Raw genomic sequence first — 26,609 nt, forward strand, 5'->3', positions numbered from 1 at the left:
CTCACAGTGAAGTGGGGTAGCTCTCAGTGTTGTATGCACAGCAACTCGTAGCTCTTTGCTTCATAGATAGAAGCCAGACCATTGTTTCCAAGCTTGTGCAAAAGCACTTTGTTCACATATGGAAAGAACTGAAAATTGGCTTCTATGCAAAAGCTCACAGCTCATATTGAGAATCAATAACTGCAGCTGTGCTGCTCGTGGCTGGCACAGGGCACAATATGGACTTGCAAGCATCTGAACAATGCAGAGCTCATCTAGCCAAATGCACAGTGCACAGGTAAAAGGAACCTCAGAAACAGCAGACTACAGGAGAAGATATGACCTAGTTTTAAAAGCAGCATCATATATGCACAGAAAGGAGAAGCAAAGAGCTGACATAACTATTACTTTCTCCGTGATTAACACTTTTTTCTTGACTTCTCCTCAGCTTGGCAATTTGATACCAGTTAGAGGTATGACTGGTAGCATACAAGAAGTAGAGATTATAAAATGGGAAACAAAGGAAAAGGATTTCTAAGAAAAACTCCACCTTTAATCCAGTATCCTTGTCACCACCTGAGCTATCACACTAATACAAAGAGCTATAATAGGAAGAGCACACTGAAATCACATCTGCTTAATTCCTCTTAATATCCTCAAGTACAGGTGAGACAGGAAGTCAAAGTTCATCTTTTCAGCTGAACCTGACTGCAAGTGCCATGGTATTCAGAATTTAGTCTTCTCTCCAATCCTCCCTGCACTTAAATGCATAAATAAGAGAGAAATTGGATTCTGTCCTTGTCTTACATACTCTTTTTGCTTGGAGAAGTATATAAATGCTCCAAATATAGTCAAATGTATGCTGATACATTATTATAATGAATGCTACCTATGAAATAATCACAGGCAAAAGTCAAACATTCTGCAGCTGGTTTGTGTGGGGGAGCCAGTCCAGGTCTCACAGGCTGACCACACCTTGATGTATCAGCCACTCCTCCCACTTCTGTATCACCCTCAAACTCTTTGAGACTGCAGTCTGTCCCTTCACCCAGGTCATGGAGGAATAAATTGAACAAGACAGTAGCCAGAACGGGCCCCTGTGGAACAGCCCTAGCAACAGGCTGCCAGCTAGACTCTGCTCCAAGGCAATTTTGATGACTGTTATACTTCAGTAAGATACATATAACAGTAGAGGACTAGGAGACAGTTCTTTGGAGACAAAATTTGGGCTGTTAGGAGCCCTAGAGATCTTTAAGTGATTTCCACAAAATGAATTAATGAAATGTTTTAATTATTAATAAAATTTAATTATTAATTAATTGTTTAATTATTAATTACTGAAATATTACCACATTCCTGAACTTTCAGTGTGTAACTTGGCAAGAGATACATAGAAAAATGATATAGATGCACTTAAGAATAAAGGAAATGTTTGGTGCAGATGGTGCCATCAGGAAAATACGCTTTGACCTAAACTAAAATCGGGCAATGTTTCTGTTACTGAAAATTAATGTTATTGTTTTTAAACTAAAAATTAGAGCAAACTGGCACAGAAAAGTTCAGGATGACATGTATTTAGTGGTGGGAATGTTATTAAATGCTCTGCAGTCTTAGTAAAAAGGACAGGAAAAGGTGTTAATAAAGCCCAGGAAGGAACCAGACAAACAGTTGCTACGTGTGAAGCGTGTGAATCACATCACATAAAAGAGTGAGCCACAAAAAACCACAGATACATAAAAAAGGCCGGTTAAATGAAAAGTGTAAAAATGCTGAGGCTGATTGCCCTGGTTTTCAGCTGGGAATCTGACCTAATTCAGGAATCTGAGAAGTCTGATGACAGAAAGTGACTGTTAGGAATGGTATGGCCAAGGCACATGCTGATACAGCCCTGCCAAAACGGGCCATGCTGCTTCAGGATCATTACTGTTGTATTACATGGAAACTTTGTGTCACATCCAGTAAACAATTCAGCTGCATCAACACAAGACAGAATTCCCACGGGTTGAAGGCTGTGACTGGAAGACTGCACCATCAATCACATAACGAGGATGGTAAATGTGGCAGTGAAGTACTTGGGATAGAAAAATTAGCTGTGAGAGCAAACAATACAGAAATAACAAAACCTTTCAAGTACCCCTAACCAAACTAGGAAAATACATTCTGGCAATGTGTGTCTTCAGGCACATCAAATGTGATTCCTTGTGGAAATCAGCTGTTCAAGACCCAGTGAGGAGCTCCTCCTAAGATGAGGATTAGCAACTTTTGGCTCAGGCCTTTGCCGTGCTGTATCTCCACAGCTGCAGGAGCACTCACCTGAGGTCTCCTCCTTCCCAACTGAGACACCGAGTGTGTAGCCTATAAACTGTTGCAAATAAATTTTCAGTTTCAACTGCTTAATTGAGAATTGTTAGCAAATGACAAGCTTGAAACCTGAGGGCTTGAAACCATGAGGGCTTCCCTATTGAAAGGTTTTGGTTCTCTTTTTCACTCTCCTGTAATGCATAGATCATGAAGAAGAATTGCCACTGGAAGCTCCTTTGCTGGCAGACACCTGACACTTTGGCAGTGGCTGAGATGTGATCCCAGCCACCACAGCAGCCCCCTTCTCTTCTGGAACCCCAAGGATGCCCTCGGCTGCCTGGGAGTAAAGACAGGATGGGTCTTTTGAAAATCCAGCCTGCTCCCTAGCTCACAGTGAAGAAACATCAGTACCAACTACTTTCTCACTTCTCTTTCTGAGGACATTGGGGGTTATCTATTTTCTACTATTACTTAGCTCCCAGCTCTGCTTTGCTTTACTTAGCTCTCCCATTGCTCATGCTTGCTCATGAGAAGTTCAGGGGCTCAGAGCCACCACGGGGTTTTCCCATAGCACTGCCAGGACTAGGTTCTTCCCATCCCTGCTGAAATCCCCTGGAACCTGGGCCCACTTTCTGCATTTGCACATGGCACACAGCCAACACCTCGATGTGGCATCCCCTTGGCAGTGGAGAGGCCTGGTGGGACATGTGAGATGAAGTCACCTGTGCTTGTGACAGTCACTGAGCACTACAGCCTGCAGGGGGTTTTAATGTGGTTTGGCAAGCAAATGAAGAAAAATGCCAGTGTTTGGAAGCTCTTTCAGGGAACTGAAGGAAACAGACCTGAGTCCTTTTTATTTTAACATCTCAGAAAGACTTTTATAAGAGCCTAAAGGCAATGTACATTTCAGGAGAGCAACTTTAGTTTCCTTTCTTCTTCTCTGTGTGTTTCTCTGTTTTACATTGCCTATTGTCATACAAATATACAAAAAAAGAGAGAAAGAAGAGGAAAGGAGTTTTAACCTTTAAAATAAATCCATTTTCTTGAGGATTGTGGTTTAATATAGGTTGTGCAAAAGAGCCTGGAAAAGCAAAATAAGTTCTCAGAATCCCTTCTAGCCACAACCATCCATCCATCCATGCAGATGAGCAAACCATAGTGGCAACATACTAAAGATAAGAGTGCAGTGACAAAAGACGTTTCACCACACGATGTGGGGAAAGATTTTTACAAGTTAGGCCTAGCTGCTCAGTGTAGGTTCCTCTTTCCATTCTCTGAAATTCTTTAAAATAAATTGCACACACAAAAAAAACAACTTTCAAAAGCAGTTTCCTGTTTAGCCCTCCCTTCACTCCCACACCATCTCTATAGATGCTTCTTAGGTGTACTATAAACTACATGTAAAAGTTACTTGTGTTTATACAGTGTGGGTTGATCATTTTTAGAGCATTCTATTACAGCATAATGTAAACTAAGCTACTCAAAACCCTCAAGGCTTGTAATTTAGTTTTTTTTTTTTATCTGTTTCTTTAATGAAAAAGAAATCTATCCCTTTTTTTTACCAAGACCAGTAGAAGACCTAGAAATTCACCAGCTCAAACTTATCCTTTCTCTTTAAAGGTTATAAAATCACAACAGGAAATATTTTGAAATGGTGACACTTATCACAAGACAGAGTACTTTTTAGACTGAACAAGTGCTTGTATTAGTCCACTATTTTTAGATCACATCACATGCCAACTCATTGCCATTTGTATTAGTAGTTTTTTTAGCAGTTTTTTCTGTTTGGTTTTTTTCCCCCTTTTCTTTACACACCTGATGCAAAACAATATGTGAAAAAAATATGCTGATTTTGCCTTAAGTCCTTAGAAGGCATCCAAATATTTTAAGAACCGGTCCTTAGTAGTGGCATTTCTGACTATTTTTTGCAAAAGCAAAAGCAAATGCAAATTTGTTTCCTGCTGCCAAAACTGTCAATGAGAGCGTAGCCACAATACTTTGACCAGTATGTCAGTGCCATGGTATCCAAAGCAACATGACTTTAGATTAGATTTTAGACTAGGTTAGAGTAAGGAGCAGCCTTATTGAACACGCCTGTGTAAAAGGATCTGGCACTCCAAAACCACTTCTAAAGTGCTGGGATGAAATGGACTGAAGGCAACACTCACAGTAAACTTCCTCATTATTGCTCCTGCAGAAAGCCATGTCAATGAGGTGAAAATGTTAATGACTTCTTTGTATCTCTATGTGAAAAAGCCTCCTTGCAATTACAAGAGGTAGATGATTAAGAATCAGGTCTCTTCTGAGGGTTGACTGGATTGACAGGAGTTGACAAGACTGTAGGTGTGTTCTGGAGGTTGATAAGCAGAACATCTTCAATTCCAGTTCTCTCTCACTTGTTCAATGTCTTCTGAAAAATCCCTTTCCTACTCTGATATAGTTTTTTTGTTTAAATAATACTAATATTTTTTGCATAACTCAGTTATCTTGCTGCTGATGGTTCAAGGAATATTAGTGTCTTGCTTTGTAAATGCTACAAGAGTTATAAGGAGAACATTTTAAGTGGCTTTTGAAATTGAGCACTTCCTTGAACTTTAACTGATGATATAATGAAACTTCCTAAATCAATTATCAAAATCTAAACTATATTTCTTTAGAGGTAGTGGATATTTTTTTCTGCATGAATTATAATAATGTAATAGTATCCTAAGAGGAAAAATCTCCACAAACTGCAGGGTACTGTAAGATTCTGTGGTTCTCAAATGACTGAATACCTCATATTACAGAATCGGTGTATTATTTTGTATACTGGACTTCTGATGTCTCGATCTTGTTACTAGTGAAGCAACAGCTGAAAACCAGGAAAAAGACTTCCTTTAGAAACTGGGTGTAAAAAGAGATTGTGGTTAGATTTGCTCAATCACAAAAAAAAATAAAAAGAAAAAAAGAAAAAAGACACAGGAGAACAGCAAGTACCTAGTTGAGTTAAAACAGAATTTAAATTTACAGAGAGAGCCCAGTGCCCAGTGCACCACCATCCGCACCTACTCTGCCTTGGGTTGTAGAAACCTAAGTTTCTGCACCTGACTGCCACAGAGTTTCCATGGCTAGATCTGAGGTCACCTCCTCAGCTCATAAATTGGCATTTTACCATGAGATACAGAAAACCTGGACACTGAGCAGCAAGAAAACTAGACAGAAGCACCTTAGTCTCTGAGAAAGCTTCAGTTTTTGACACTTTGTGGAGGGTTTCAAGGAGAACTCTAGACACAACCATGTATTATGAAATTTATTACCTGAAATTTCTGCTGCAGTGAGATGTTTGCATCTGTCTTATCTCATAAAACCCACAAGTATGAAAGCCAGCAACAAGAGTTCTAGTCACACTTCCTAAATATTGCACAGTGGGGAAGTGGGAGATATGAATTTATTTCTCTCTTCAGAGTGATGGGATTTAAATCTACACCCCCCCCCCAAAAAAAAAAAAAAAAAGGAATAGGATTTTCTATTAGTTACTTCACAGAAAATATATAAATTACATTGAAATAGGAGATGCATTTTGGATGTCTTTTCCTCTCAAGTACTAAACAAACATTACAGCTTGTTTTTCTCACCCATGGAGTTTATATCCCAGTGGTACCATGCAACCTGGAACAAATTCAGCTGCAGGAGTAAAGACAAGTTGTAGATAAATAACATTATGATTAGTGCATTTGTGCAAGAATGTTTGGTCCCAGTCAGGCCAGGTAAGCATCCATAGTCTTTAGGGAGTGTCCTAAGTATCCACAGGACTAAAGGGCATGGCATTGGCATCTTGTTTCTTTCTGCATCCCTTGGAGGATGTACTCTAATCAGTGTTTTGGCAATTTATGGTATGCTGGGTCCTCAAACTGATGCAGCGCAAGGAACAGTTTTCCCCCCACTCAATAACTGTGGCTAATTTCAGGCCTTCAGCCTGAGCTGGGTATTAGGATGTATGGACTTCTGAGGACCTAGTGACTGGGGTTCATAGTTTTGATTATGGCATCTTTAGCAGAAGCTGAGCAGCAGACCTCAAGCTGAGACCTCAGTCTCAAGTTTTAGCACTTAATGACAATAAAATAATATTTAGGCTCCTAAAGCCTTTTTCAATGCTTGCATAAAGGCAAGAAATTTGAAATTCCACCTGTAGTGAAAGTCTTCTCCTTCAGTGTAGGGTTGGAGTGGATCCCAGTCAGGCATATAAACATGCTTGAGGCCTGATGCTAGGCATATAATGTGAGTCAGAAATGCACATTTGCTTTGCTCTGCCTCCTGGGATTATGCCCCTTTTGCAGAAGGATCTCTTATTCTCCTAGCTAAATCACCCACTGGTGAGCATAGTCCTGCACAGGATGGATGGTCTTCATCCTCTATTGTAAGAATCAGTGGCAGTCAAATAAAAATACTTGTCTTTCCTGCTTTCATTGCAGTCCAAATTGCTTTTCTCTAGCTCAAGAACCTTGCAGGTCTTGCAAAATGTACTGCTACTCAATCAGTCTTCCAGATCATAAAGTTAACACGTCTTGCTAAAATCTTTGAGAACAGATATCCTGTCCCAGCAGACTAGGAAAGACATCCAGCACAGAAAAGCTATCTGGCTCAACTCCACATTTTTGCACCATTCTCCCAAGCAGATACAAAGTATTTGTGGAAGTGCGAGAGGGTGAGTTTGGTAGATGGGTGTGATGCTTTCGCTGCAAATCATCTGGCTGAGTGTTCATGTATCTTTTCCCCCTGTGACAGACTGGGGTGAAGTAGGGCTGTTTCTTGTTGAACAAAAGTTCCTGATTTTGTTGTTCGGATGGATGATCTCATGATGGTGAGCTTCAGCTTACAGGGTTATAGGTGTCTACTTGCTCTACGTCTTGCTAAGACCCTTTACACATTTCTCTTTTCTGGCTGGAATGGGAGAAGAACAGTATAAAGATCCCAAAATTGCACTGACTACATCTTCCTGCCAAGGGGGGAAATTGCACAGGGAAATAATTAGGAAGCCAAGCAAGAGGGAAGGACTCTGGTGAGAATGAAAGCTGTGCTCATTGAGCTACAAGGCTCAGGTTGGCCTCAGAGCAGAGACCAACCAATGCTTTTTTAACAGAACAAGGCTCACAGGACATACATGGAGGAGATTACACACACCTTCTTGTGCCAGCACGAGACCTCAGCTATCTCTTGTGACATCCTGTCATTGCTGCCATGACTAACTCCTATCAGTGAGTATGTGGGTACATCACTGTGAAGGACAAGGTTTGAGGAAAGCAGCAGATGATCAGTCATTTTCAGTGTTGTGTGGTGACAATATGATCCTATCTGTGATGCAGGCTGTCAAAATAAAACTCTGTCAGAAGGGTGAATGAGAAGACAATAATATTTTCAGTGGTAAGAGACTGACACCACCTCTCCCCCCACTGCTAGTAAACTGTTGCCTACTCTTCAACTCTATCTTGCTGTTCTGATGAAAAGCTACCCTAAAGTTTGCTTGGCTTTCATAATCCTAGCTGGAAGGATGCACAGATTGACTTATTCATAGACTATAAATGAAGAAGAAAAGCACACATAGAGATTCTCTATTAAAGAGTTAAGAGGAAGGGAGGAGAAATAAGGAAGTAGTGGTTGAAACAATCTGCTTTTAAGCAAAGAAAAAAGTTAAGAAATACTTGATAACATTTGAAACGGTGTATAAACAACACAGAAGAGCCCCAAACTAGGTGTTTTCTTTCTTTTTGTCCTGGGGATGTGGGTGTTCATAACTAGTGGAAACTGCAACGAGAACTTCAGAAATGAAAACACTACACTTTTAGCCAAAACAACAAGCAGTTTTCTCACCCACCCAAACCGAAACATGAAGTGAAGGGATTACTTCTAATAAAGAGAAGAGAGGTTGGTTTCCAAACCCTTTCAGTGTAGGGTAGCACAATTTTTTTTTAACTAGTTTTATTTGATATTTAATTTGATTTAATTTGAGATTGAGTGGATCAAACGTATATAAAACAGCAAGCACATTAAAACCCTTTGTGGGGTTTGCCACAAAGGGCTCACCAGGACTGTCAGTGTCAAAAAGATAAATACAAACTGATTTGCAAAGAACATTTACATACTATGTAATTCTGATCTGAGAATGCTCTGTTGGCTTTCAAAAAATAGTACCATATTTGGCTGTTTCTCCACTGGGGAAACACTCTTGTTGTTTGTCATGACTGACAGCAGTGATTCAGCAGCAGCACAAACTTTGTAGCCCTAACATATAAAAAAAAAAAATGCATAAGTCATGTTACAGATGTATTCAAAAGTGCTGTTGTTTGCAACTTGTCTTTAGGTAGGGCCTTGCCAAAATATGTGGCATAATTTCTCACCATTGTGGGTTGTTGTGGAAAGGATTTAGGTTAAGGATGGTTTGAGGCTAATTAATTTCATAAGTGAAAGAAATGTGAATGAAATAAATATAAAATAAATAGATAAAATTGAAAACAATCTCTATGTTCAAAAGTATTTAGAAGTTTAATTGCTGCAAGCTTAACTTTCTGCTTCTACATAATGCCATTTAACAGTGTATGAAACAATAAGGCAGTGAGTAATAGTCTGCAAGATATTTATTTACCAGCACTACTGCAAGTTATTTACCTTCAATGCCTTTGATGGTTACACATCAAGAGACTTAAGCTTTGGCTCAGATCTCAGAAAAGGAAATAAGCCCCCGCAGATCTCCACAGCACATTCCTCTGGAAGGAGGAAGAGAGCATTGAGACAATAATGTCCATGCAGAAAGCTCAGCCTGAATCTATTGTCATCCTCCCAGAAGAAGGTAAATGGGCACAGTGACACTGGGCTGCAGAAATGGAAGGTGAGGGCCAGGGCTCTGTGGAGCACAGTGGAGATGACAGAACCTGCACTGAGATGCTGGGCCAGGCAATTCTTTCTATCAGTCAGCAATGAATGCTACTCACAGAAACAGAGTGGGCTGCTTAGACTCAGAATTGGAAGACTCTGGTGTTTCAGTACACTTTCTTATTAGACAAATGAAGTCCATGGGTGAGCATGTAGCCCCATCTGTAGGGGAAAGATGTGATATGGGAGAATCCAGAGGGAAATGTGGTAGTCCTGGGCAACTGTCAGCCAGAACAGGTATCAAACACTTGTTCACTTTATTGTTATCATAGAAGCAAGAATGTAGATAAAACCCAGAGAGCTACTGAGCCCAGCTGCTGTCCATCTTTGTTTGAAAAGGATCTTTGGTCTATATACATGAGTCTATATTTCTTCTCTCTCTCTCAAAAAATGGGAAATGGCTGATAAAGGGTGAAAGTCCTGAGGTTATCTAGGTTTCTGAGCATTGCATAATTTTTTTTGGCTGACTGGATGAAATGGAATCCAGACATTAATTCCACTTAATGTTTTTTAGTTCTTTTCCCTGATTAGTACAACTGCATATGGTTTTCTGTGCATAATGGCCATAATAACTCAGGAGAAGTTAGTAGATGTGTGCATTGGCAATAAGGATAATATTCATTATATATACATTGTAAGTCACAATAAGAAAACAGACTAGTATTTTCTACTGTCCCCATAGCCACTGGATCCACACATGTTGGTGTTATGTCCCCTTATGAGGCAGTGTCACTGTCTCATCCTAACTGTTCTAAAGAACTTTCACCCAACCCTTTTTTCCCTCTGGGCTGAAAACAAGGAAAATGTATCTCAGAATAGAAGACAAAGTATTTCTTGTGGATACAAATATCTTACACCTACAAAAATCCTACACCAAATGCTGCTTGACCTAACATGTGGCAGATCCAGTTTATGAATGAACCATATATCTATCTTCCATTAAAGGAAGTGAAATAATTTAGCATTCAGTTCTTTTGGGCCCATAGCTGGACACCAAAATATCTTTAATATATAAGTATGGCTTTATTTCTAATGCCTGGCACACTTTGAATGTATGGCCAGTTCTTTGTGAACATACTTATTTTATTCAGATTTATTAGAAAAGTTTAAGCTGATGATCCATAGAGGGTTTGAACTTTTTTACTTTGCTAGGACAGGTATGGACAGGGGAGCATTTATGTCTCCCGTAGCATGTTAGTCTGAACAACAAAATTGTTAGCAATGACAAGCTGCAACAGTGAGGTTTTTTTTTCATACTTGAGAAAGTCAAATCTCCAGGTGAACACATGTGCTTTTGAAGATGGCAAAGATTTTCAGTTTTGGGCCCCTTACTGCAAGAAAGACATTGAAGTGCTTGAGAGTGTACAGAGAGGGACAGTGGAGTCTGGAGCACAAGTCTTACTAAGAACAGCTGGGGGTGTTGAGTCTGAAGAGAGGAGGGGACTTTATCACTCTCAACAACCCACTGAAAGGAGGGGGTTGATCTCTAACATCTCTAACATCTGATAGGAAAAAAGGAAATGGCCTCCAGGCTGCACCAGAAGAGGTTTAGATTGAATAATAGGAAAATTCCATCACAGAAAGGGTTGTCAGGCATTAGAACAGGCTGCCCAGGGAAATGGTGGAGTCACCATTCCTGGAGGTATTTAAAAGATGTGTAGATGTGACACTTCAGGACATGGTTCAGCGGTAGACTTGGCAATGGTGGGTTAAGAGTTGGACTCGATGACCTTGAGAGTCTTCTCCAATCTAAATAATTCTATTTCTGACCACCTCTTTTTCCTTCTACACTCATGACTACAGTAATTCCAAGGACAAGTTAGAGCAGAAAAATAAGCACAACCAAAGAAACTGATTTTTCTGTAATCCGACTGATTTCTTTCTCTCTCTGGTCTCCTGCTGCTAACTGGCATAGAAATAGTCTTTCTATATGCCAGTATTCCACATTTAACAAAGTGATTCCCAGGCACTGCTGTGAGAGTTTTCAGTTGGTTTTTGCAGAACTGCAGTGAAAACTAGGAGATGTTGAGAATCCACCGCACTTGGTGTAAACATTTCCAAACCCATGGTAGACCAATCATATTTGTTATTGATATCAATATTGGCTATGATCTCTGCCCCTCTCGTGTGGGGGTAATTATGTACTCAACCCATAAACATTAGCAGAAATAGACATGTGAGTTAAACAAACCTATCCGCCTACTATAACATGTAAAACTGGACCATGTCCTGTTAGTTTCTCAGAGAAGAGCTGTTGGTGGAAAACATTTTATTTAAAAAGCTCAAAAAATTTTCACAAGTATATATGGCGTTAAATGTCAAACATTTAACATGCACTTCACCATAAAAGACCTCAGTAATAAGTTTGTGAGTGTATTTTATCCACCGAGACCAGATCTTAAGATTAGGTATCTGCACTGCTGAGAATTTCTGAGGTTGCAAAAGCCAGACACATAACAGGAAATTTCATTCTTCCTCCTCTTAGAGGTGTTAAAGGTATGTTTATGCCCCAAGGGAAAAGTCAGTGACCAAGAAGAAATTGGGCTGATAAGGAGATGTATGCAATGAGCAAGGCAGTGTTTAGCTTGAGATCTTGATCTTGCTTCTGTTTAACTCACATTCATGTGCTAGCAGCCAACTTCTGTTAGCTGCAATCATGGATAGGTTGCAAACATTTTGACTAACTATGTATTTCTAAAGACCCCAACAGCTCTGATCAGTGCACTGATTTAAACACTGAGGATTTAAACACTGTGTAGCTGAGATCAGCATCTTTATAGAGACGTGTGATTGAGGGGAATGGAAAGTGCCCCTTATGAAAATGTCTTGTCTTTTCCTTCCATGTTGAAATACTCATAATGCCCATTTATCTCAGGAAGGTTACTGTTCTAGCAGCCTGAATAAATAAATGGCTGAAGATCTTGATAGCCAGAATTTCATCAGCCTGGTTGCTTTTTAGCTGCATGATCCTACTATTGAAATGATGGAAGTCAACAAGCTGAAGACAGGAAATCAGCCCAATGGCCAAGAAACTCTACAGGTCATTCTACAGGCTGGAAAATGGACATGTTTAAGCTTGCCCTTCTCCACTTCATTTCTGTTGAAACCAATGCCTTTCCAGCAATTTTCCAAAGACATACTCTACCAGAAAAATTTAGACTTTTTCCTCCTGATTGTTCAATTAATTATGCTATACTCTATGTACAATGCACTGTTCAAACTCTTGTCCCAAATGCTAAACAAACAACTTATTTTTCAGCATTTTTATGGCATCAGTGTTGTAGAATCAGAGTGCTTAGAAACACCTACAAATTTCTTATTTGCAGCCTTTCTATAATATAAATATTATTTAATCCCATATTGCAAAGAGGAAAGTGAGGAATGAAGGCCCTGAGTTGCCCAGGACCTGGTTTCTAAGAGCATTTGGCATTAAATAAAATGTTACTGTTTCAAAGACACATTTATATTGACTGTACCTGGATTTGTGAGTATTCAATACTCTGAAAGTCAGATCCAGATATCTTTTAATAAGCATTTGAAAATGATGAATTCAGAGTTGTTGTGTGTTTCTGAAACCTTAACCCCTTGAAACCAGATTTGAAACAAAGTTTCAAACTCTGTAAAATAAGCATCCCATGGGTGAAAGGATGAAGGCTCCAGTGAAGGCTTAGGTATCTCAGAATGGGATCTACAATAGTCAGAAAAATGATAAAGAACAGTTTGAAGTCAGCACTCTTCACATGCCACACACACAGGTCACCTAGCGCAGATGAAGGATGAGTCTTAAAAACATGAAAAAATGGGGAAAAAAATAGTGAACATACAGAACATACTCTCACAGGGAAAGTACAGGGAGACCTGATCCTTGAACCTCTTTGCCAAAGTTCCTTCTGTTAAAATTCCCTGTTGCCTTTTCTTTCTGGGGCCCAAATATAATTTACCACAATTTTTAAAGATGGTTAATAGAAGAAAAACACTTCTTTTCCCTGTCTGAATGATAAGCAGTGGTTAATTTCAGGAAACAGATGCCTTAAACTGCCCTCCAAGTCTGACCATGGGACTTACTATCTGAGCTGGAGATTGCATTAGCCACAAAGCTTCTGGTTACTGCCTGTCTTTCACATCAGACACGTCCACAAAATTATCAATAAAACAACCCAGGGAAAGATGAAAACACCATGAAGGAGGGCAAGGGTTTCTCTAGTCTAGTGGCAAAGGCAGCCATCAAGTAAGTGCACATGGCCTGGAATCTACTCTTTAGTTTGGCCTTTGGAGTCACCCAGCGATTACTGTGAAGCAGTGTCTTTGAAGACAAGGCTAGAGATAAGGTCTTTAGCCTTCCAGCTGAATTTATTTCAGGTATTTCAGGCTTCTGACTTCTTTTGTCCTCTTTTCCTTGCTGTTCCAGCTTCTACTGGCTAGGTGCAATTCAGCCCAGACCATAGTTCTAGCACACTACCTAGCTATCAAGGGAGGAAGTGGATAAACCTTTATATACTTTCCAAAGACAGAGTTGAATGTGCATACTCTCTCTCCTAGGAGCGTGCTCTAGAGAAGGAGTTATGCTATTTCATACTCCTTGATCTTTTGAAAAGCAAGTACTTGTAAAGAAGACACAGTTACACTGACGTTCTTTAAGCATTCTCCTTGGTGGCACCAGACCAGCTCTCTCAGTCCTGTCAAAATCTGTTTCTTCTATAATTGCTAATGGATGTCTTCTCTATATTTGTCTCTAAGTATCTAAAGTACTGCTATCTCATGTTATAAGAAGCAACAGCTATGGTATAATTCCCCAGTAGTCAGAGGCTGCATCAGAATTTTCCCTGTTTGGAGGTGAAGCTCTGAAATTCCATCCCAGCTCCATTTCAGGCATTTCACGTGTATCCTTTTTTTAAGAAGGTGACTTTTTCTCAGCATCACAAAAGCTTTTCTCAGCATCTACTTTCAGGTAGAATCAGTGGCAGAATCATTCTTTCCAGAACATTACTCAGTCACTAAAATCACAAGGCTGCTTTGCTTTTTCCTGTAGTTCTACATCTCAGTCAGCAAGTGTCCTCCAGCAGCAAGTAGACGAGAGATGAACAATGAGACAGGATATGGTCTCCCACTAAACAGGTTGTTCACTGATTTTTTTGTGCTGCAGTATTATTCTGTAATATTTACCCTTAGGACTCTGAGGAATATATACCACCTGCACAAGTGAGATTTTACTACATGTAAAGTATGTCAATATTAGTAAATTTAACACTGTCAGAACAGTGCTCAGACCATGAAATTCAATTTCTTAGGCTGTTACAGTTCTGGCATGGTTTTGTTTCAAAATACGCTCCCTCAAAAAACTCTGACCCACAATCAACTTCTTGATTTAGTTCAGGAGATATGACAGACAAAAGACCACCCCAGAAAAAGAGGTTTCTATGCAGCCATGATTTTACAGAAGCTGAAAACAGTTATTAGAAGTGTGTCAAATATGCTAAAGATCAGGATATGACTGGTCCCAGCAAATGAAGTGGAAAGTTACTACTGAGTAAAAACATTTTCTGTGTAGTCCACTGGAGGGTGCAGACACACCCATGCTACCTCCAAGATTTACTTCTATGTTTCTGAGACCTGGATATTTCAGGGGTTTGTTCAAAGGATCTGGGGGAAAGAGCTAAAAGAATCACACTTTGCTGTCCTCTACAAATCCCCTTTCATAAGCAGCAGCCTATGAAAGTAACCCAAATTCTGTCCTCTTCCTGTTTACTGCTGTCCAGATCCCACCCTCTGTCCTCATCTACCCTGATTTGTACTATCAATTTTTCTTTTTTTCTTTGTCTCATCCTCACCATTTCAGTGCTTACTTATCCACAGTTCCCTACCCTATCTCTCACCACTGCCTGTGTTCCAGTGTGATTTCCCTTTGATCCCTGCAGGGCTTAACTCTCCCGAGGTGAAGTGACAAAACTACAAAAGAGGGTTATTCCCACAGCTTTTAACTGCTGAACCACTGTAGCACTAAAGTGGGGTCCATTCAGTGTATCCAGGATTCTGGGAGAATGGGATTTCTACTGGGCATGATTTAGAGAGTCTCAAGGACCAATCATGTTTTTTAGAAATGGTGGGTGCAGGGAAGAAAGGAAAAGTCTTAACAAGATTATTTCTGTCTTTGTGCATACTCACCTGCTCAAAGCTTGTGCTCCTAAATATTCCCTTATTGCCTCAGCAATTGCCTCATACAGCTAAACTCTGCATGCAACATCCTGCCAAAGAAAATGCAAAACTTTTCATCTTAAATGTTGACCAGACTTACAGGCAGCTCCCTAAGGAATTTGTCTCGCCATCCCACGGCTGATGTTTCCGTGCTGCAGCAGATCAGATTTCCTCTACGACTAAGATCTGCAGAAAGGAACAAACAAGAAATCTTTTATGAATTTAAAAAAAGAAAAAGGGGAAAAAAAGAAAAAAGAACATATCTAAAGATAATTACAAACAGTGACACAGTGACAAGTACTGATAACATTTTCTATTTTATTTCACAGCCTTAAATATGTGGTTCACTAGCTTTAATACATACCTGTGCGGGACTACTACAGCTTTAGAGTATAGATGTCTGAAGATGAAGAGAAGATAAGAGAGCACATCTTGTTGGTTTGCTATTTTCCCTTCTCATTTCACCTTCAGCAAGTGTGAATCAGGTGCAGTGTATCTCACTGTAAGTAGCCCTAGCTGCTTCATCATGACCATAGCAAGGTGTAATTTCTGTTCTTATTTCGAGATTTAGTCAGCAGCTGGGAGAACAAGGATTTTCAATTCACCAGCTGCTGAGCCCAAATTCTTCATGCAGTAGTGTAAACATGTGACAAAAATTGTGCAGCTCTTAATGACCAAGCTTACAGAGCCCTGGCCCCAGCCTGAACAACCCTTGGAGCCTCATCAGTCTGTGTGCAAAAAGGCAAAATCTCTCTGTTAGGGTATCAATGACAGCTAAAACCCAATTATTGAGCTGGTGCATGAAGCATACGCAGATTTCTCTCTCTTTCTCTGAGTATTTAGCTTTAGCTAAATATTCATCAACAGTGAAAAATAAGATTACTAATGGAAAATTTCTGTAAGGACAGAAGGCTTCCAATCAAAAATATATGAAAAGACACTAGATCAAATTGACATTATCAGGTTCAAAGACGTAGAAAATCAGTCCTGTGGGATATTTGTGATTGATTAGCACCAAAATTTAGACAAAAATTGGATTATATTACCCATTTTAAAGATATTTTAAATAACAACCTGAACTCTCAGGCTGAGTCCTTCTCAGGCTTCCTGTGTATAAATAGTAAGCCCAAGAGGAACACCAGCTTGATTTTCCCATTTGAAAGCTGGCAGTAAGAATAATCAAGCCAAAACCACAATCACACGGACATTTAATTATAAATAGAGCTAATTTCATCCAGGAATTCTGGAGGCAGTAGTCGAGGTCCAAACTGTAATGTCATTTCTGTAATGTCATTTTTCAGAGGAGAGCTACATTTCCAAGCTACTTTTGCATGCTGTGAAGAACATGGAACCAGTGTCAATAAATTTCCCTGGTAAGAAAGCCTCCCTTCTGTGCAACTGTATGCTTTGCAGACATTAGTTGTCAGCAGCAAAGCCCCTGAATTTCTGTTTCAAAACAAATTTTTATCTGGAAACTATGCAAATGTGAAGTAAAGTTTTTAAGTGGCAATACACATGCGAAACAGCAGCACATATTTTAGATATGCAGTGACACGGCATTGGTGTGCCTTCATTTTTGCGCAGGACAGGGGAATAAACCACACAATAACTTGTTGTGGCTGAGTTGTGTCTGGGTTTCTTCCCCCTGGCCAGTTGGCCAGAACTCAGCAGTTACTGTGGCAGACCAAAGTTACCATACAAGGAGTGACCTTTCTAGTATTTGTTTGTTTTCAGTGCTGTTACACATAACCGCGACACAACGTATGCCACCCTCCGACAGAGGAGCGCACCCTTTTCCCACATCAAAGATACTGATGCTGAAAGAGAGCACCGAGAGCAAACATTTTAAATCACCTGAGCTGGCCTCTTCTGCACTAACAGTCATCAGTGAAAGCCTAATTGTCTGCACAGGCAGAATCGTCTGAGTTGGACCCAAACCGATAGTGCAAGACAGAAGAGGAGTACATAAGCAGTGGGTAAGACGGTGGCTGGTGACAGGAGATGCCTGGGTTCAGTTTGTTCTTCCCACACAAAGATGCTGAGCACTTTCCCTTTAGCCATGCCTATTCAGCAACTGGAAAATGCGACTGCAGGACGGTAGGCACACCTCAGTCAGCTTTTCTCCAGCAAACTCCGGCATAGGCTGCAAGTATTTACCAGCTAAGGCCATACAGACCTGTAAGGAACAGCAAACTGCTTGGCATTGATATTCAATCTGAGAAGATTAAGTCTGATGCAAATGTTTCTACCCATGCCACAACCTCCTCCCTAGCAGAATGGCGACATAGTCTCTGGCTCTTTCTAAACAGCTGTTTGCAAGGGAAGACTGGGGTTCTTGATCAGATTGCCTGCACTGGGGAACTGCAAAAACTGGGGCACAGGTCTGGCAGCTGGGATTCATATGAATTCCCCATCTGTAGATGCAGTGACAAAACTTCAAGTGGATCACTGAGTCTATTGAGCGTGAAACACATTACAGAGGTCCCATTGCTACTCTAACAGTGATTTCACAAGTAAAATGGAAATTATTTAGGAATGAAGTCCCAACGTGGATGGAAATTTTGTGTCTGAATCAAACCAATGCTGTTAAAAGTCCTAACTAGATTCTCCTGACTACTATATATGAAATCCAGAAAGTGTTTAAACCAAACATTCAAGGAGTCAATGTCCAAATATTAAAATTGGTTACAAGCAAAGACTTAAAAACCCACAAATGTCAAAAAAACCCCGAGTCTTAAAAAACCCACAAATGCCATACCAGTGTATGATTTCACTCAGGGATTAGCATGGCATGGACAATTTCCCTTTCTGTATGGTGACATGATTACAGGAGATTATTACAATAACTGCCTCACAGATGTCTATTTACTGCTTGTTTCTGAACTATTAAACAAAACAAAAAGGTTTTCACACAAATAATCTCTCTCCTTATCTATTAAGAGGCAGCAAATGCCATATGCAAAAGTGCACTGTGTTGTGGGAATTCTTTCTGGTGCCTGTCTGTCTGAGTTCAGCTTTTATGCATCAAAAGACCCTGATGAAATTGTATCATTATTTGATATTGTTCCACGGTCACTCCTGTGTGTATGTTGGGCTGTTGCAAACCTCCAGAGTTGTCTCAGAATGAGTAAAGTACATGACTCTGCAATAGCTAATGATAGATATCAGGTCCTGATTTACAACTAAAACTGGTCCAAAATTATCTGCGTTTGATTTCTTTTTCTGCCCCCCAACATCTAGAAGTTCATTCTTCCTCTTTTTAAAAACAGAGTTGAAGACACACTATGATTTTTGTTACTCTCTCACTAAAGCAAACTGTGCACCTGAGAACTCCTTATTTTGTTAGTGGTTCTTGCAGAATGAACTCCTTAAAACTGGTGGTAAGTTTTGTTTCTCTTTTACTGCAGTATTTGCTATAATAATTCTGGCTTCTAAATATGTGCAACATAATTTCTTAATTATCTTTATTATTAAGCCATACCATTCTTCCTTTATTTCTACAGCTCACAGTCATCTGTCACAAAGAGACAAATGTACTGCTTGGATTGCAGTGAACTTTGTTCTCGCTTCAGATGTAAATAATAGGAGGGAAAAAAAATCAGTCTTGACTGAGTCTGGCTCCTCTGAAAAACTATTACGAATAAATAATCAAGAAGTGAAAAGCTGTACTCCTTACCTGGTCTGAGAGGTACAGTGCACTTTGAAATGCCACAGAAGAAATAGAAATAGTTGAAAGTTTTTACTCATCCAACCAGAAGACTCAGGAAATGACTATTTTGCAACGATTAACTCCTTCCTCACTTCGAAGCCTTTCAAGTACAGTTCCACCGCAGTTTGGTAACGAATGCTCTGCCCTACACGATTTCTGTTTCACTGAGAATTTGCACTGAGAATAAGCAGCTGGCCAGAGGAGAAGAATCTGATCACTTCCATGGAAGAGAAAAACGGCAGTGTTTTCTGCATAACTGGGACCAAGTACATTTTATTGCTGAGTGACACTTATGTAATGAAGTGCAGAAATGATCTAGAGTAATGGTCTGACCTCCCAACTCTCATTTGTAGAAGAGGTTTAGAGCAGTAGAGCAATATTCTCATATTCAATTCAGTGTTGTGGTGCCCAAGAGAGCAAGGTAAAAAACTAGGTTATTTGAAGGAGTGGCATCCATTGCAGCCTGGAAAAGCATTTGATATACATATAGTGTATGATACCTTTATACACAGAGGGTCTCCAGCTGAAAGTCAGGCATCCTGGAGCATCAGGAGTTAGTCCTCCGCACAAAAAAAACCCCTCTGCACCTAAAAACCTGTTTCCCCTTCCTAAATGTATCTGTTTTACTAAAAGGCATTTCTGAGAGCTTATAAACACCCACTAGCCTGAAGGTTATTAAGGGCCAGATGCCCACAAGAGCACAAGGCACTTCTGGGGAGTGGACACCTCTGTAGAGAATCCAAGGTGGCACCTGGGCTTCTGAGCCTCTGGAGAGACCCCGTGTTGGGGTTTTCTGAGACAAATGGGGTTGTCTTACCTAGCTCTGGCCATTTGCACTGTAGATGTCTACACCAGAGTTTATAGGTCTATAGGGTCTACAGAGTTTATAGAATATAGGTCTACACCTATATTCAAGGCACTCTTGAATATAGGCAGTGGAAAGAAAAAGACCACTGCAAGATTCTTTATCTGGGAGTTTTTACATCCAAATAAGAGTTCCTTCTGCTATATAGATAGATATGCTCACATGACTTTTTTATGCAATCAAGATTTCATAAAAACTACAAAAAAAAATCCTTATTCTCTGCAAGTTAAGTTTTACCTTTGTTTTCCCAAGGATTATTTCCAGTAACAAAGACTCAAGAGGCATACTCCCACTGATGAGGCTGGTCTGCACTTGAAGTTTATCCTTTTATAATCTACCATAAAAATAATGAGGATACTCAAGATCCTTGATCTGAGCAGGTGCTTAGTTGCTGTCTTGGAATGGAAGCCAAAACATTTGCATGACTCCTCAAGCTATGGCTATTGATGCTATAGCTTCATCTGCAGAAACATCAGGGCATTTTACTTTGAACACGGTTGCGGGACAAAGACACAAGTTCTTGCTTTAACTCCTCTCACTTCCACATATAAAAAATTGAAACCAACTGTAAGTATTCTCACCATGAGCCCACAGGTAAACAGGAAGGAGTTTCAGTCTTGTAGCCTCAAAGAGTGCAAAATACATTGAATCAGACACCCTAAAACTCCCCCCAAGAATGAGATTTGTTTTGCTTCTTTGATTGATTTTTTTTTGTGATTTTTTTTTTTTAAGAGTCTTATTTTAGTTCAAATATGGCAGGCTATAAATAGAGCTTTTTATTTTCCACCTTTTGCTTGGTCCATTCTAGGCAAGTGAGATAACCACGGCATGAGTTGTCCTGTAGCAAGGTGAGCTTTTTTGAGGGATGAATGGCAGGCAGTTGACCAGTGAAAAGAATGAGGAGACCCCTGACTCATAACCAATCTGATTATCTCCAATCTCTGTAACACTCTCAGAACTCAGAACTGAGTTGTGATGCTAATAATGATAGGAAAGACAGAATACATGGCAGAGAGAATACATGACTTTGGTGCTCATTTTCCAGGTGGCAAAACAATTTTATTTTTTTTTTTTTTGGCAAAAACATTTTGCCCAGTGCTGTTGACCTGTGTGCTGTGATACCATTACACATCTCAAGAAAATCCAGTCCTCAGTTGTGATTGACTGTTCCTTTTAGTGCTAACGTGGAGCTCTCCAGTAAGGAGACATTCCTACCAGCTCTTAAGGAACAAGCAGATATCTTGTCCAATTACTTCTAGTTAGATTCATTACAGATGTTCAATGAAGGGGTGGTGTGGTGAGAAAGAAAACATACCTGACAGTTTTATCTTGCACATGAGAAATGACCTAGTTCCTTGTCCAGTGTCACAGCCTTCAAGGATCAAAACATTTTGCCTGTCAGTTATTCAACCCCCAGATTGCAGGTTTGTGTAGTGTTGCCCAAGAGCAAATGAATGGGAAAAAAGCTCAAAGAGAAAAAAGTCATGTTAGTATCTTCAAACTGACATCTTTTCATTTCAGTATAGGAAATTTCTATCATAGGAAATGATAGCTGCTGCCTAATTGAGTGGCAATGGAAGTAGTACATGATATGGGTCTTTGCTTTGTTTGAGAAGGGCCCTCCATCCTCTTGGGGAGCGTTTCAGTCACTGGACTGCAGAGCCTTTTGGGGACAGGATCTCTCCAACTAGATCTGATCTACCAGAGCCAGAGAAATTTCCTACTTTATACACTGAGGTGAGTGTCCTGGTCACACCTGTGAACCAAACTGTCTCAAGATCAAAGTCTCAACATCTCCTCCCCCTCCAAACACATTCACTCTTTCCTTTTGGTTTCTATGCAAAACCAGAGGGATTCTCCAAAGCAGACTCCTGGCAAAGGTTTTTCTTGCAGCAAAGGTTCACGTGAGTGAGACATTGCAAGCAAGGGGTGAGAAGAAGTATGTGAAGGAACAGAGGGACAGTGATGACAGATGGCAGAGGAGAGTTAATACTCTATGATGTGCAAGGGTGGTGGAGAAGCAAAGGAGCAGAGAAAAAGAGGAAAAGCCCTTAGGTAGGATGAAGTGGGGGGGCATAGCCTGCAAATTAGGAATAATCAGGCTCATCAGATGCATTGTGGCATGCATCAGAGTGCAAGTTCACATGCAGCACTTGTCTTTCCTGTTCGATGTTGTAAAAATATTGAAAAGTGTAAAATAAATCTGTGGTCCAGTGACTGATAACTGCTCCTGGGAGGGAGGTGATGCTTGGAATGAGAACCAAGAGGTGTCTCAGTTTCCTACAGCTGAAATTAAACCACACTTTGTGAAACTGTTTCACAGAGCTCTGTTTCCAGGTCTGTAGCTGCCACCTCACAGCACTCCTGTGAATCTAGCTGTCCCTAGACTCCCTAAAAACAGTTTTAGAAAAAAAAAATCCCAAATAAAAAAATGCCTCTGGACTGCAACTAAAAAGTTAATCAGCACAAAATACAGTACACATTTCTTGTTCTTGTAGAAATTCTTGAAATGTTTATCTCTGATCCTCATCATGGCAGTGTTCTTAAGGTTCTAATCACTCTGTCATTGCTGTTTTGATCACTGCCTCCATTGTGATGGTTCAAAAGCTCAGTCTGAATAAATCCACCTGCACAGCATGAAGCAGCTAGAGCCTTAGTTTGAATTGACTCAGCTTTGAGAAAACCCTTAACTGCCTTTGAAATAGGTCAGAAAATTGCACATTTGCTGACAGACCGCTGGTCTGACTAACCCTTACAAGGCAGATTTCAGTTTGATAGTCCTGATAGTCAGCCTTTAAAAGTGACTTCCCCTTGCTCTTAGTTTTATTTTAGGATGTTATCTCCACATAAATGAGTCTCCCTTAATTTTCCAGTCATTGAAAAGGAGGAGAAAAAAAAAGTGCAGGGATCAGAATTTCTTACCTAGTGTGTAGTTATTGGAAGTATTTTTCAGTTGTGTAAAGTCCAATTGTGTTTGTCATTTTTCATTTAAAAAAAAATGCATCTCAATTTCAGCCTAAGGGCCAGACTCAGGACTGAGAACCTCAGGTGTTAATTCTGTGGGAAAAGTGTTGGAAGGAGGCAGGATCCAGACCTTGGTCTATCAGGTTACTGCATTTCACAGAGGGAATTTTCTCTCAGGCAGAGACAAACAGTGATCAGAAATTTACCCAAGGTAACTTGTGTTGGGAAAAAAATGTAGTCAGTAGTTGACATTTTCCAGGCACCTGTTTGAGCTGAGCCCCTAAGAACAGGCAGACGTGGCCACATCCCCATTGATCTGAAGCCCTCCCAATGTGTGGGTCAGCTCAAGAGACAAATCTCTGTGGTCCTGCAGAAAGCAGGGGTCCCTTTACACTCTTGTGGTAGAAGGAATTGAGTGCTACCCCAGAACTAAACTCTGCCTTGGGTCTCTGCCCCATAGCTCTTAGGAGAAGCCAGTAAAACCATGTCAACCAAAGCAGACATATTCTCGGGTCTCAGTTTCTGGGATCATGCCTTGAAACACCTAGGGACTGACCAACTGAAATCAGTATGGGCAAGGCTTTGGCCAAAGCTGTGTTACTAGGGACAAATTGAGTTTATCCAACCAATTTCTACTCCACCAAATAATCCACCCTTTGAGCCCATCTCTCTCCAGCTTAGAGAGAAAGGATGTAGAAAGGGACCATGTCAAAGGCCTTACAGAAGTCCAGACAAACAATTTATTTTCCCTGCTGGAGTCAGTCCACTGACAAAGGCCATCAACTTGCTTTGGTGAAGCTGTGCAGACTGTCCTGAGTCCCTCCCCTGTCCTCCATGTGTCTTAGCATAGCTTCTGAGAGGATCTGTTCCATGATCTTCCCAGACACAGAGGTTGAGGCTCACAGGTCTGTAGCTCCCACAGTCCTTTCTAATTTTTTTTAAAGATGGGTATAATGTTTTCCCTTTTTCCAATTACCATAAAATTCACCTGGTTGTCATGACTTTTTGAATATCAAGGGAGTATCTTGGTAACTACAATGGCCAATTACCTCAGGACTCTGGGATGCATCTCATCAGGTCCCATAGTCTTATGCACAGCCAGGATCCTCAAGTAGTCACAAATGTGATCTCTTACAATGGGATGCACTTTGCTGCCCTTGTCCCCAGTTATCAAGGCTGTTTGCTCCCTTACCCACCACACTTGTTTCCTGACAGACCGTGGTAGCCAGCCCAGACAATTTAGTGGCTGGTGGACAGGAAATAAATGTTTCCTGTCTGCCTCTTCCCTGATTAACCAATAAGGTCATGGATATAATAAAAGGTTTGGATTGGAAGGGATTTTTAAAGACCACCTAGTACAACCCCAAAAGAAGGACATGTAAGTGGGAAAGCCTTTCCTCAGGCTGACCTCCTGATCCTTGTAACCACTCTGTCTAACCTGGATAAAACCAGCAGGAAAATGGTCAGCTCCTGCAAAAGTCAATACCTAGGGAAGCAAAGTATCTTATATGATTGAAATAAAAATATAATGCTTTGGGCTTGTTTTTTCATTTTTCTTTTATAAGCTAGTTTCAGGGTATTTTTGGAAGCTATTTCAAAAGAAGGTTTTGTTTTGTGTTTTTTTTCTGATTTGTTGCCCAGATGTACAAGTGACAAACTGAAATATGGCCAGTAGATGCTTCAGAGCAGCCATCTTCTCTCAAGCAGAGGGTGCTGGAAAAGGAGGCTGTGGCTGTTGCATACAGGATGGTGAGATCCCTGCAGGTTTTGGTTGTGTGTTTTTCCCCTTTGTCCCCATCTTGCATTGCACAGTTGCTGGGAAAATTTATTCACCCATGTTTGGATGAGCAGATGCTGTCAAGTCTTGACTGCCACCAAAAATACCTTGAAGACAAATCTACTTTTACCCCCCCAAAAAAGTGTGCAAGAAGCAAGCCTTTCTACTGAGCAAGAGGAGAAAATAACAGGTGAAAGTCACCAGCTGGCCAGCACCAGCAATTCCACTTACCAAGACAGGGGGCTGTCATCTGGGTCTTTGAGAAGACTCAGAATTAGACCCACAAAGGAGGTGAGAAAACCATTTTAATTTTTTTTTTTTTTAACTGTTAAAAGGTTGTTTTTCAGACGTTGTATAAGATGTCCTATTTGTCTCTAACTTCTCACTCATTACAAACAGATTGCAGGAAGGAAGTACTCCACCCAATTTCTTAAATTATCATGCACCATTGCTTAAAGGTGTCATCTTTGTCTCAAGATAAGTCTGGTTTTACCCCTTCTTTTTAAGAAAAAGAAAAGAGGGAAATAAAAAAACCTGAAACACCCAGATGATCTTACTGCTTGTTAATTATTAATTGTATGGCTATTATTCACAGAAAAGTATTATACTCAGAAAAGCTCTTGATTTTTCCAGACACACATTTGCTAAGAAATCTTTTCAGAAAAATACAAAAAAATTTTGTGGTATTTCTTGCAGAAAGGGAATAGGGTGTGTGAGGGGGAGGTTACATTGTGCATATTTTCAAAGTGCTCTCTATTGCAGTTTAAATCAGAAATCTGCAGTCTATTCCTGTGATAAGTAAATCATTCTTATACTTTTAGTCTTGTAATTACTCCTGAGACCATCATACAAAAAAAAAAAATAAAAATTGAGGGTCAAATTATGTTCCCAGCTCTGCTAAGGTGCAAGTAAAATGAGGGATGTGGTAAATCCTGGAATGATTCCAATATTCCTGACATCCTCATGGGGCTATAGGCTTGCTCTTGACATCCTCATTGCCTTTGCTTGCAAAGCTGTGCATTCAAAATGCTCCCATTCATGGCAGGGCACGTACTTCGAGGTGACTCAGGAAAAACCCTGCTTGCTTATGGCTCTTGTGTTGGAAGGGCAGTGGGGAGGGGGAAGGAGTGAGGAAGTAGGCAGCATGGGTCAGGAAAGTCTTATAGGAGTGCCCAGACAGCTGGAGAGGAGCCACCTGGGACATTTGCTGTGACAGGTGTCCTTTTAGCTGCAGGTGTCCAGAGGAGTGGCAGCCTCACACATAAACCTGCTGGCTTGAACAGGCACCGTGCTCCGGCAGCAACTCACCTCGGGCTCCCTTGGAGCACAGCTACCGCCCTATGGAGCTGCTTCTGTGGCTGAGGCTCCCCAGCAGCACACGTGGACCTGGGAGCAAACCGTGGGCAGCAGGTGAGGCCAAAAAGCCACTGCCTAGAGGGAGGAGAGATGTAGAGCACCAGGTTGATTTTCTGCTGTGCCACTCTTTGCCATACACTTCAGATATTTGGGGGCACGTAACGTGATGGGTCATGCCTGGAAATGGCCGATAAAGCACAAACATGGTTAGGAAATGGACATGCAATGTGTTAGCACTCGATGATCAACAGCACAAACACTCGTTACAAAGAGGAAACTAAATTTACGTAGACAGATTGAAGATAATCTGCAGATCCTTCTGCCATTCAGTTTTTAACTGCAGGCTCTGTCAACTCATCTGCACTTACCCTTGACCCGGGCAACAATGTATTTTGCTCTCAGTCCAGATATTTCTTTGCTCCATGACTGAATGTTTATTGTATTGTCTTGAGTCGTTTCCTTTAGGAATGCAAAATGGAAAGAAGCTTTGGAAGAATTTTTTTTAAGCCTGAGAAATGTAGTCCAACAGGGTGCAGGGCTCCTGCACTAACGTACACTTT

General features: G+C 40.5%; 1 protein-coding gene across 6 annotated transcripts in view; it reads right to left on the minus strand.

Moving 5' to 3' along the window:
- The window catches only part of P2RY8 (P2Y receptor family member 8), a 55,423-nt gene that overhangs the window by 14,312 nt on the left and 14,502 nt on the right, over window positions 1-26,609 (minus strand). For 2 of the 6 annotated variants that reach the window (XR_015284404.1, XR_015284405.1), the window contains exons 1-2: window positions 19,055-19,099; window positions 15,479-15,564 (exon numbers count right to left, since the gene is read on the minus strand). The gene's annotated coding sequence lies outside the window, so the exon portion shown is untranslated. Of the gene's footprint in view, window positions 1-15,348; window positions 15,565-19,054; window positions 19,358-26,001; window positions 26,125-26,609 lie in introns of those variants that run through there. The other 4 variants (XR_015284403.1, XR_015284402.1, XR_015284406.1 and 1 more) reach the window with 4 other exon arrangements.

This window comes from Cyanistes caeruleus, chromosome 3, assembly GCF_971803275.1.
Source record: "Cyanistes caeruleus chromosome 3, bCyaCae1.hap1.1, whole genome shotgun sequence".
NCBI classification, from domain to species: domain Eukaryota; kingdom Metazoa; phylum Chordata; class Aves; order Passeriformes; family Paridae; genus Cyanistes; species Cyanistes caeruleus.